At 44.3% G+C, this 12,074-nt stretch overlaps 1 pseudogene; it reads right to left on the bottom strand.

The window, feature by feature from the left end:
• Positions 1–6,081: 6,081 nt before the first annotated feature.
• Gm23055 lies at positions 6,082–6,175 on the bottom strand (annotated as a pseudogene).
• Between the last annotated feature and the right edge of the window lie 5,899 nt (positions 6,176–12,074).

The raw sequence follows: 12,074 nt of genomic DNA, 5'->3' as shown, positions 1-12,074 counted from the left end.
TTTGTGGCTGAGTTATCTCCCAGCTTCTAGCATCTTTAGTTTTCATTCTGTGGTGGTAGGTGCTGAATGCAGGGACTTACACATATGAAGCCAATCTTTTACCCCTGAGCTGCAGCCTACTTCTGATTTGTTTTTATATGCGTGTGGGTGTTTTTATCTACATGTATGTCTGTGCACCACCTGTGTGCCTGGTGCTGACAGAGGCCAGAAGATGGTGTCAGAGCTGGTAGAACTAAAGTCACAGACAGTTGTGAGTCACTATCTAGGAGCTGAGACTTGAACCCTGGTCCTCTAGTAGAGCATCCAGTGCTCTTAATTACTAAGCCATCTCTATAACCCAGCAGCCTGTATCTTTCTTTTCTTTTTAAAAAATATTATTTATTTTATGTATATGGGTACACTATAGCTGCCTATATGATTTTATTTTTTATTAATTTTATGTATGAGTACACTGTCACTGTCTTCAGACACACCAGAGGAGGGTATCTGATCCCATTACAGATAGTTGTGAGTCACCATGTGGTTGCTGGGAATTGAATGCAGGACCTCCTTAAGAGTAGTCAGTACTCTTAACCACTGAGCCATCTCTCCAACTCAGCCTCTTTCCTTCCTTCCTTCCTTCCTTCCTTCCTTCCTTCCTTCCTTCCTTCCTTCCTTCCTTCCTTTCTTTCTTTCTTTCTTTCTTTCTTTCTTTCTTTCTTTCTTTCTTTCTTTCTCTTTCTCTCTCTCTTTCTTTCTTTTTCTTTCTTCCTTTCTTCCTCCCTCCTTCCCTACCTTTCTCCTCCTTCTCCTCCTCTTCCTCCTCCTCTCCCTCCTCCTCCTCCTCCTCCTCCTCCTCTTCTTCTTCTTCTTCTTCTTCTTCTAATTCTTCTTCTTCTTCTTCTTCTTCTTCTTCTTCTTCTTCTTCCTCTTCCTCCTCTTCTTGTTTTGTTTTTTTTTTGTTTTGTTTTGTTTGTTTGTTTGAGACAGAGTTTCTCTGTGTAGCCCTTGCTGTCCCAGAATTTACTTTGCAGGCCAGGCTGGCCTCAAACTCAAAAATTTGCCTGTCTCTGTCATCTGCCAATTGCTGGGATTAAAGGTGTAAACCACAAGCTCTTGGATCCTAGTTGTTTTTATTTTTGTTTTGTTTGTTTGTAGTATGTCTACCCTGTCCATTTGTCCATCCTGTTCCTGCCTATTCTGTCTCCCCAAGACAGGTTTTCTCTATGTAACCCTGGCTGTCCTGGACTCACTTTATAGACCAGGCTATCCAGGAAATCACAGAGATCCACTTGCTCCGCCTCTGGAGTGCTGGGATGAAAGGCCCGTGCCACCATGCTCAGCTCCAATTTCCTACATTTTTAATTGAGACAGCATTTGCTGTATATCCTAGGCTGGCCTCAAACTCATTCTCCTCCTGCTGGAATTACTGACCCCTTCCTCCATGCCCAGCTCCCTTGTTTATATTTTCACGATGGATGTATAATTTTTATATAATTTAAAAGATAGCCAGGTGGTTGTGGTGCACGCCTTTGATCCCAGCAAGCACTTGGAAGGCAGAGACAGGTGGATCTCTGAGTTTGAGGCCAGCCTGGTACAGAGGGAGTTTCAGGACAGCCAGGGTCACACAGAGAAACCCTGTCTCAAGAAACAAACAAACAAAAATGAAAACAAAAAAACAAAACCAAAAAGTAAAGCAAGGATATATGGAATTTTCCACTTTCCCCCTGGCTGTGGAGTCTGTGTGGTGTGGCCAGTGCTGGAGTACCAAGGAGAAGGGATGCCTGTCCTTGTGCTTGGGAGGTGGTTGGCTTTCTTCTCACCCGAGAGAGGATTTAGCCCAGGATGCTGCCCACAGTGACAGGTTCTCAACAGTGATGCTGCCCGTGGACGGAGCACCAGAGATGAACTTTCCGGACGGGATGTGAGTCACCGTGTCGGCCTTTCGTCAAGCTGACTAATTGCTGCTGTGTTTTTCCTCGGTAGTGTGAGTAGGAAATAATGGGAGTAACCTACGGAACAAACAGACAAACAAGCTCAGTAGACGATAAGCACCCAAGTAAGAAGCTCCCTTGGGCACTGGCTTGGACAACTGGAAGCGAAGTGGAAAATCAAACCCATTTATTGTGATGTCAGTTTATACTCATAAAGCTCTTACTTTATTAAAATCACGATATGGTGGAGAGGGATTGAGGAGGGCATAGTGGACCTCTGGCCTTCAAGTACATGTCTGCACATGTGTGAACACCCACACACATGAACAAAAATAATTGGTAGCACCACCTGAGTGTGGGGGTGCATACCTGTAACTCTTAACACTTGAGAGGAAAAAGCAGGAGACCTGAAGATCAAGGCTACCCTCTGGTTTTACTGCTGTGAACAGACACCATGACCAAGGCAAGTCTTATAAAGGACAACATTTAATTGGGGCTGGCTTACAGGTTCAGAGGTTCAGTCCAGTATCACCAAGGTGGGAACATGGCAGCATCCAGGCAGGCATGGTACAGGAGGATCTGAGTGCTCTACATCTTCATCTGAAGGCTGCTAGCAGAATACTGACTTGCAGGCAGCTAGGATGAGGGTCTTAAAGCCCACACCTATAGTGGCACATGTACTCGAACAGGGCTACATCTTCTAACAGTGCCACTCCCTGGGCCGGGCATATACAAACCCCACCCTTCTAGGCTACACAGCAAATTGGAGACCTGTCTGGTATACATGAGACCCTTTCCCAAAAACTGTGTGTGGGAGGATTAAATAAATAAATTCAGCCAGATGTGGTCCTGCATGCTTATAATCCCTGAACTCTGGAGGCCGAGGCAGGAGAATTGCAAGTTCAAAGACACCTTGGGCAGAGATTGTGTCTCAGAAGCAAAAGAGCAGGAGCTGGTGTGGCTGGCCTTTCTACTTGGTGAGGTTTTCTTTTTCTACCCTTATCCCCTTGGTTTCACCCCTGACACTAGTCAGCAGACAAAGAAGGAGAGAGAGAGAGAGAGAGAGAGAGAGAGAGAGAGAGAGAGAGAGAGAGAAGGAGAAGGGAGAGGGGAGGGGGGAGGGGGGAAGAGAGAGAGAAGGAGAGGGAGAGAGAGAGGGAGAGATCTGAATCTCATTTCTTCCTGTTTCTTCTTTGAGCACAACTACTAACAAACTGCAACCAACCCCACCTAGTGAGGCTCTAGCATTTTTTGTTTTTGTTTTTCAAGACAGGGTTTCTCTGTATAGCCCTGGCTGTCCTGGAACTCACTCTGTAGACCAGGCTGGCCTCGAACTCAGAAACTGGCCTGCCCCTGCCTCCCAAGTGCTGGGATTAAAGCCTCAAGTCACCACCGCCAGGCCAAAGCAGACTCTTAATCCCACACCTGGGATTAAACGAAAACACGTTCTTACAATATTTCTGGCTTTTTTTTTTTTTTTTTTTTTTTAGAATTCTCACTACATTTTCCCCTTTCTGCTTAAGTTATTAATTATGCTGGATGTAGCAGGAAATTATAAACAGAGACTTTTTCAATGAACTAAGCACTTTCGGGCCACTGGTGAAGGTTTTCAGGAGAGACCGATTCTGCTCTTTTTTTTTTTTTTTTTTTTTTTTTTTACAGGAGTGGCGTTGCCTTTGACTTAGGGAAAGAGTGGCGGCTGAGCAACCCTATCACCTGTGTTTGTGTTAAATTGCATCTTTCTTTTTTCTTTTTCTTTTTTTTCTTTTCGTTTTTCAAGCATCTTTCTTTTACATAGGATATAAGTTTAGTTTCTCCTTCGAAATCTTCATTTGTAATTCCTAGGTGCACAATGAACCCTTAGGAAGTCAATCCACTCCTTTCCAAGGGCATCCCTCCTGTCCCTGAGAGCAAAGGACCATAAACTCCAGCGACTATTTTATAACATTGAATTTTGGGGGATAGAGTAAGATGTTTATCTATGACTAAGTCTAGAGCCAAGCTGCTTTCAGTAGCATGCATTAAATCTCCAGTGTCAAACGAAGACTTTTAGGTTTGCTTGTCATTCCTTAGCTGAAACAGTTTGTACTTTTTGCTTTGGGGCCTTGAGCTAGGCCTCCAACGTCCTTTCCCTATGGTAAGAAATTACCTTGATTATCTGTTTTGGACCTACGCTCATTGGTCCAATACCAACTCTTGCCATATATTATGGATACTCCTGGAAGCCTAGGCCTTACTTCAAGCCACCTGTGTGCTATAATTACTGACACCAATTGTTTCTATATTTAGAAAAACCATTGCCCTTAGAGATTCCTTGTTCACAATTTTGTTACAAATAATCGTATTTACCACAATTAAAGCACCAGGCATTTTGAGATCTGAGACCTTTAGCAGCTTGGTCACAGTCTCTCTGCAAATGAATGTACTTCCCATAACTGAAGCACTGACGATTTTCATATTGGAGACTTCTAACTATAGGTTAATCTATATTAATTATATTAGCATGGTACACATTAGAACCTGTTGTATCCCTTATCCACTCAACTATAGGAACTGCTCTTGATTTTAATGGTCTTTTACCTTTTTACATTTCCGTATTTGCATTTCCATATTCCAACGTCCCTATCGAGTCTGTCTTGTGTCAAGGTCTGATATGGCTTTGTTCACAGCTGAGACTAATCTTTGTAAAAAAAAAAAAATCAGTGAAGGCTTCTCCAGAGCCTTGTATAATCTCTGTAAATGAGGTAGATTCCCCCACCCCCACTCAACTCTGTCCCAAGCTCCTAAAGCCACTACTAACCCACAAGGTTCTATAGTAGCACCATCAAGCTGAACCTGTTCTTGTTCAATATTCACAGCTTCCTCCCTCCACCATGTTAACTGTTGCAATTTGGATTGGCTTCTAGAACAGCTGTCACCAATCCCAGTCTTGGGAGTAATTCCATTTTGAGTGGCACAGTTATTTAGAATTTGTTTCACATAAGGCAAATGCATCCCATATGAAATCATAGCCTCTATTATTTCTATAGGACATCAGCCTGTCTCATCACAATTGTATATCATTGGCAGCTGTGTGCTGGGAAAGCTGATGGGTGATGTCATAACCCCAGGCTGCCCCTCCTCCCCACACCAGCAGTGTGCTTGGTTCAAGACTAATCCTTTCTTTTGAAACCAGCTGTTTCATCAGACTTTCCTCCTTTTTCACCCTTTCTCTGACCCAGCAGCCCTCCTGTGCAGTTTCTTCTCCTTTCCTCCTGTAGGGAGCTCTCACTCTCTTGCCGGGACTGAGCCTATTTGTTCCCTTTCCTGGTGTTCCTCCTCCACCTCCACCACCAACCTCTCCAGTTGCACAGTCAGCTCTGCAGTCCTTTCAGAAAAGAGAGAGCAGAGCGATCCCTTTTCCTTTCCCATTTTAGCCTTTTTGTTTGTTTGTTTCTCAGTCTCCTTCATTTCCACCCACAAGTTTTCCAACTGCTCAGCCAGTCTTTCAAACTTTTTTGAAATAGAATATACAAAGAAGAAGGAGAAGGAGGAGGAGGAAGAAGAGAAAGATGAGGAGGAAGAGGAAGAGGAAAAGGAGAAAACAAATAGAAAATCCCCTCTGGAAGCAAAGTGGGAGATATCCCAGTGGTAACAGTTATATTAAACTTTTTTCTGACATATTGAAAAAAAAATTCCATTACTTTTATCCATTTTGTGGGTTCTTCTTTTTCTCACTCTTTTTTAAATCAATTTTTATTAGATATTTTCTTTATTTACATTTCAAATGCTATCCTGAAAGTCTCCTATAACCTCTTCCTGCCCTGCTCCCCTACCCACCCACTCCCACTTCTTGGCCCTGGCGTTCCCCTGTACTGGGGCATATAAAGTTTGCAAGACCAAGGGGCCTCTCTTCCCAATGATGGCCGACTAGACCATCTTCTGCTACATATGCAGCTAGAGACATGAGCTCTTGGGGTACTGGTTAGTTCGTATTGTAGTTCCACCTATAGGGTTGCAGGCCCCTTCAGCTCCTTGGGTACTTTCTCTAGCTCCTCCATTGGGAGCCCTGTGTTCCATCCAATAGATGACAATGAGCATCCACTTCTGTATTTGCCAGGCACTGGCATAGCCTCACAAGAGACAGCTATATCAGGGTCATGTCAGCAAAATCTTGCTGGCATATGCAAAAACTATGGAACGCTTCACGAATTTTCGTCTCATCCTTGCACAGGGACCATGCTAATCTTCTCTGTATTGTTCCAAATGAGCACTTTTTTCTCACTCTTTATCCCCTCCCCCACTTTTACCCCTATCACTAGATAGAAGAGAAAGGATAGATGGGGGAGAGAAATTTTTGAATCTAATTTTCTTCTTCTTCTTCTTCTTCTTCTTCTTCTTCTTCTTCTTCTTCTTCTTCTTCTTCTTCTTCTTCCTCCTCCTCCTCCTCCTCCTCCTCCTCCTCCTCCTCTTCCTCTTCCTCTTCTTCCTCTTCCTCTTCCTCTTCTTCTTCTTCTTCTTTTTTTGAGCAAGACCACTAACAAATCACAAACAGCCTCCCTAACTTAACTGACCAACAACCGCCCCCCCCCCACCTAATGGGGCTCTAGAATCTATACACTCTCTGAAAAGATCCCAGAATTCCAAAGGACACACAGTCACTGAAACCATCTGCAGCTAGCAAAACCCTGCCTCTGCTAGAGCATGAGACAAATTAGAGTCAGCTGCTGCAGAGCCGCTCCATATCCCACACCTACACCCGGGGTTAAAAGGAAGACATATACTTACACTACTTCTGGGTGTTCGCTTTGTTTTTGTTTTTTTGTAAACAAAAATTCCAGAATTCTTACGCAGGCTGGAAGATGGCCTAACAGTTAGGGGTACTGGCTGTTCTTCCAGGACCCAGGTCAAATTCCCAGCCCAGACATGGATGCTCACAACTGTCTGGACTTCCAGTTCCAAGAAATCTGACACTGCCTACACTGTCTTCTGACCTTGGCAAGCGCCAGGAATGTACATGGTACACTAAACATATATGCAGGAACAACAATCATATACAGAAAATAAAAAATTTTAAATAAAATATAAATTAAAAACCAACAACAAAAACCCAAGGAAGGGGACTGGAGAGATGGCTCAGTGGTTAAGAGCACTGTCTGCTCTTCCAGAGGTCCTGAGTTCAATTCTCAGCAACCACATGGTAGTTTACAACCATCTGTAATGGGATCTGATGACCTCTTCTGGTGTGTCAGCAACAGGATGCTCATGTACATTAAATAAATACATCTTTTAAAAAAACAAAACAAACAAACAAAAAAACAACCGAGCTGGGTACGGTGGCTCATGCCTTTAAACCCAGTACTTGGGAGGCAGAGGCAGGCAAATTTCTGAGTTCGAGGCCAGCCTGGTCTACAGAGTGAGTTCCAGAACAGCCAGGGCTACACAGAGAAACCCTGTCTCGAAAAACCAAAAAACAAAACAAAACAAAAAAACCAAGGAAACAAACAAACAACAACAACAACAACAACAACAGGAACTTGCCAGGTGGGTAAAGTTGCTTTTCACTACATGTAACAACCTAAGTTTGATCCCCAGGACCCACCAATTTGAAGAGAGAAACCAACTTCCTCAAGCTGTTCTCTGACCCCCACGCTCATGCTTATAGCACATACATGTGTACCCACCAGCACAAAATAAATCAATAGTTAAAATTTTTTTAAAAAGAAAAAGGCCAAAATACAATAGGCAAGGTGGCTCAGCTGGTAAAGACACTTGCTGCCAAACCTAGCTACTAAATTTCAATCCCTGGGACCCACACGTTGGGGTCCCAACGAATAAATGAAAAATTTTGTTTTTAATGTTTTTTTAGTCAGAATAATAAAAAGTTTAGATTTCAGAGTAGTTTTGGGTTTTTTTGGACTAAGGATGATCAGTTTAAAGCGGTAAAGGTTCTTTTGTTATTTATTTATTTATTTATTTATTTACTAAACAAGGTCTTAAGATCCTGGGCTCATATGATCCCCCTCCATCAGCCTCCTAAGTTGTTAGAATCCCAGTCAATCTCTACCATGTCCACCGTCCTTAATGATTGCTGCTTTCAAGATGTCTGTCTCTTGATTCCATTAGTCCCTCCAGGCAGGTAACCCTCTATATCCTCTACGTCTGCATCTTGTGCTCCCCATAGAATAGCCTTTTTCTGTCTTCCTGAAAATTCCCTTTATGTCTGTCACATTGACTTTCCCAAGTCCCAAAACTTTGTGTGTGTGTGCTCACACGGGTGCTCCCCCCCCCCCCCAGTGTGTATGCACACTGCACACATGCAGTGTGTTTGGTATGAGTGCATATGTACTGACCTGTGCACGCCTCAGAAGTCAAAGAAGGAAATGCGGGGTCCTGTCGTCCTATGGTTCTCCACCTTATTCCCTTGAGGCAGAGCTCACCATTCTCCCCCTTGATTCCCCCCCCCCGTACCCCCCCTGGTTCCTTGGTCAACAAGCCCCTGAAATCCCTGGCTCTACCTCCCACAGCGCTGCGGGACAGGCAGGTGTCTGTGTACCTCTTTGTTATCTGGATCCTAGAGACCCTAACTCAGGACGTCCTGGTTGTGTAGCAAGCACTCTTACCCACGAAATCATCTGCAATCCCTCGTAACGTTTAAAATATATTTGATAACACTTCGGTTTCAGTAGGCCGTGTCTTCCTCAGATTCTCTCCTTCCCCTCATCACTGAGGCTCCAGCTCAGGGCGCCTTGTGTTTGAGAAGCACAGAGGTAACACTGAATTACATCTTGGTTGGGGAGGAAAGAGTTTATTCAGCTCACACTTCCACATCACTGTTCATGGCGTGGTGGCGCACCCCTTTAATCCCAGCATTCGGGAGGCAGAGGCAGGTGGATTTCTGAGTTCGAGGACAGCCTGGTCTACAAAGTGAGTTCCAGGACAGCCAGGGCTATACAGAGAAGCCCTGTCTCAAAAAAACAAAAAACAAAACAAAACAAAACAAAACAAAACAGAAAAAAACCACTTCAGGACAGGAACTCAAACAGAGCAGGAACTGGAGCTAAGAGCTGCTGCAAAAGCCATGAAGGACGCTGCTTTACTGGCATGCTTCCCCTGGCTTGCTCAACCTGCTTCCTTATAGAACCCAGGACCACCAGCTCAGGTATGGTCCCGCCTACAATGGGCTGAGCCCTCCCCCACTGACCTCTAACTGAGAAAATGCCTTGCAGCTGGATCTCATTTTCTCAAGGAAGGTTTCTTCCTCTCTGATGCTCTAGTGTGTGGCAAAGTTAACACCAAACCAGCCAGTACACATCTGCAGCCTTGGGGGGGGGGGGGGAGAATGTGGAGCGGGGGGAGGGGCAAGAGGGGAAAGGACAAAGGGAGGAGTGTGTGTTGGGGGAGACATTCTAGGCGGTGGTGGTGCACACCTTTAATCCCAGCACTTGGGAGGCGGAGGCAGAGGCAGGTGAGTCTCAAAATTTGAGGCCAGCCTGGTCTACAGAGTGAGTTCCAAGATGACTAGGGTTCCAAAGAAAAATTCCTGTGTCAAAATAATAATAATAATAATAATAATAATAATAATAATAATAATAATAATAATAATAAACCCAAGAAAATAAAAGGCGCTGCGCTGCTATGCTACTCTCTTGATTCTTGATAGTTTTTTTTGGTTGTTTTTTTGTTTGTTTGTTTGTTTTGTTTTTTCGAGACAGGGTTTCTCTGTATAGTCCTGGCTGTCCTGGAACTCACTTTGTTGACCAGGCTGGCCTTGAACTCAGAAATCCGCCTGCCTCTGCCTCTGCCTCCCGAGTGCTGGGATTAAAGGCATGCACCACCATGCCCAGCATGATAGTTTTTTTAAGTTTTATTTTTGGTGGTGGAGAGATGGCTCAGACCTCAGACGTTAAGAGAACAAACTGCTCTTACAGGGGACCCAAACTTGATTTTCAGCACCCATTCCTGTATCTCTAGCTCCAGGGGATCCAACCCCTTTGTTGTCTGCACAAACCCACACACATAGACACAATTTAAAAAGAAAGTAATCTAAAGTTTTCTCTCTCTTTTTGCATTGCCTTGGTTCCGTCCACATGTGCTCTGTTGTTTGCTCCCCCGCTCTTCTGATAAAGGAAAACCTCCTGTCTTATCATCTTTGGCTCCCGGCTCACCGGTAAAAGGTGGAATTAAAGCTGATTGAATGCTCCGTGCATTGAAATGAGAGTCATTGACTGTGAAGTCACTTGTCCGGGATCCAGTGACCAGAAAGGTCACTGACCACGGGGAGCGGTTGTTGGGAAACTTCTATGCGTATGGCAAGCTGCTTCAGATCCATCTTCATTTTCTCCGGAGAGACAAACTCATTTGTCCCCCTTTTAGTGTGGTGCGCTGGGTGACTTTTCCTCTTGGTCCCTGTATTGTTTACTCTCTCAAAAGAGTAAACCTCCACATATTTGCTGACACAGCGTGGTGTGGAAATGAAATTTGCTTTTGCTTTTGGTCCTTATTTCAGCTGCTCTTCCCTCACCACCTCCAGGGATAGCAGTAGATCAGTTAGTTCCTGGACACAGCAGGCTGCTTCCTAGCTCTCTCCCATTTCTGCCCCAGGATTCAGCCTTCTTGGTTGGCAGTTCTATTCCAATGTCTCCTGCTTTCTTTTTTTCTTTTTTTTTTTTTTCTTTTTTTTTTTAGGTTTTTCGAGACAGGGTTTCTCTGTGTAGCCCTGGCTATCCTGGAACTCACTCTGTAGACCAGACTGGCCTCGAACTCAGAAATCCACCTGCCTCTGCCTCCCAAGTGCTGGGATTAAAGGTGTGCGCCACCACCACCTGGCTATCCTGCTTTCTTCCTTCCTTCCTTCCTTCCTTCCTTCCTTCCTTCCTCTCTCTCTCTCTCTCTCTCTCTCTCTCTCTCTGTCTCTCTCTCTCTCTGTCTCTCTCTTCCTTAAAAGTGATTTAGGCAGAGGCAGGCGGATTTCTGAGTTCAAGGCTAGCCTGGTCTACAAAAGTGAATTCCAGGACAGCCAGGGATATACAGAGAAACCCTGTCTCGAAAAAAACAAAACAAAACAAAACAACAACAACAACAACAACCACAACAAAGATTTATGTATATGACACACCAGAAGAAGGCATCAGATCCTATTATAGATGGTTGTGAGCCACCATGTGGTTGCTGGGAATTGAACTCAGAACCTCTGGAAGAACAGCCTCTTAACCACTGAGCCACCTCTCCAGCCCATCTCCCACTTTCTTATCTTCCCTATCCTTCAGCTGCACGGGCTTTCTTTATACTTGAAAACAATCCTCCACTGGCACTTGGAGGCTATTGGATAGAAAAACTAAATACCTGAGGAATACAGCTATGGTCTTGTTTGTCTATAGAACCCTCCCCCAATTCTTTTTTTGGAGGCAGGGTCTATGCAAACTTGACCAGCTTGGAACTTACTATGTAGACCAACATGGCTTCAATCAAGTGCTTTTAATTCCTGAGCCATCTCTCCAGCCCCTATACTAATTTTGAGGCAGAGTCTCTCTACTTTGTCTAACTTGTCTTGAGCTCTCCCTGTATTGCAAGCAGGCCTTGAATTTGCAATGCTCTTGCCTCGGCAGGATTAGAGACCACTGCCACCAGGCCTGGGTTCATGTAGTGTCTTTTGCAGAGCATCTGAAACCGAAGTGGATTTGCTGTTGCAGATTTGTAATGAGAAGTCAGACCCAGACAGATGCCACTTGTTAACCATGTGACACTGGATGCTGCTAAACCTCACGAGTCTCTCTCTCTCTCTTTCTCTCTCTCTAATGATTAAGTGTCATTAGGTTAACTGTCATTATATCACAGAGTTGCCATAATTATTGAATAAAATACATGAGGAATTCAATTTACAATGCCTGGTGGACACGGTATGCATTCAACCAGTGAACACTATCACTGTGCCTTTCTAGGAGGATTTTGTACCAGCAAGCAACGCGTTGCTAAGCTAGGAATCCTACTTTTCTGAACGCCAGTATTTACAGCATCAAATGAACTGTGAGGCCAGGGCAGCAACGTGACAATCAATAAATCTTAGCCTCCTCCTTTGCATTTTTTGTGTTGAGACCCGGGACCAATAAGGACGTGGAAAAGCAAACATCTATATGTTTGAACACTACACCGCAAACAGTCATGTTTGAACACCACATGGGT

The sequence above is a fragment of the Mus musculus genome, chromosome 4 (assembly GCF_000001635.26).
Source record: "Mus musculus strain C57BL/6J chromosome 4, GRCm38.p6 C57BL/6J".
Taxonomy (NCBI): domain Eukaryota; kingdom Metazoa; phylum Chordata; class Mammalia; order Rodentia; family Muridae; genus Mus; species Mus musculus.
This window is presented reverse-complemented; position numbering and strand designations above follow the sequence as displayed.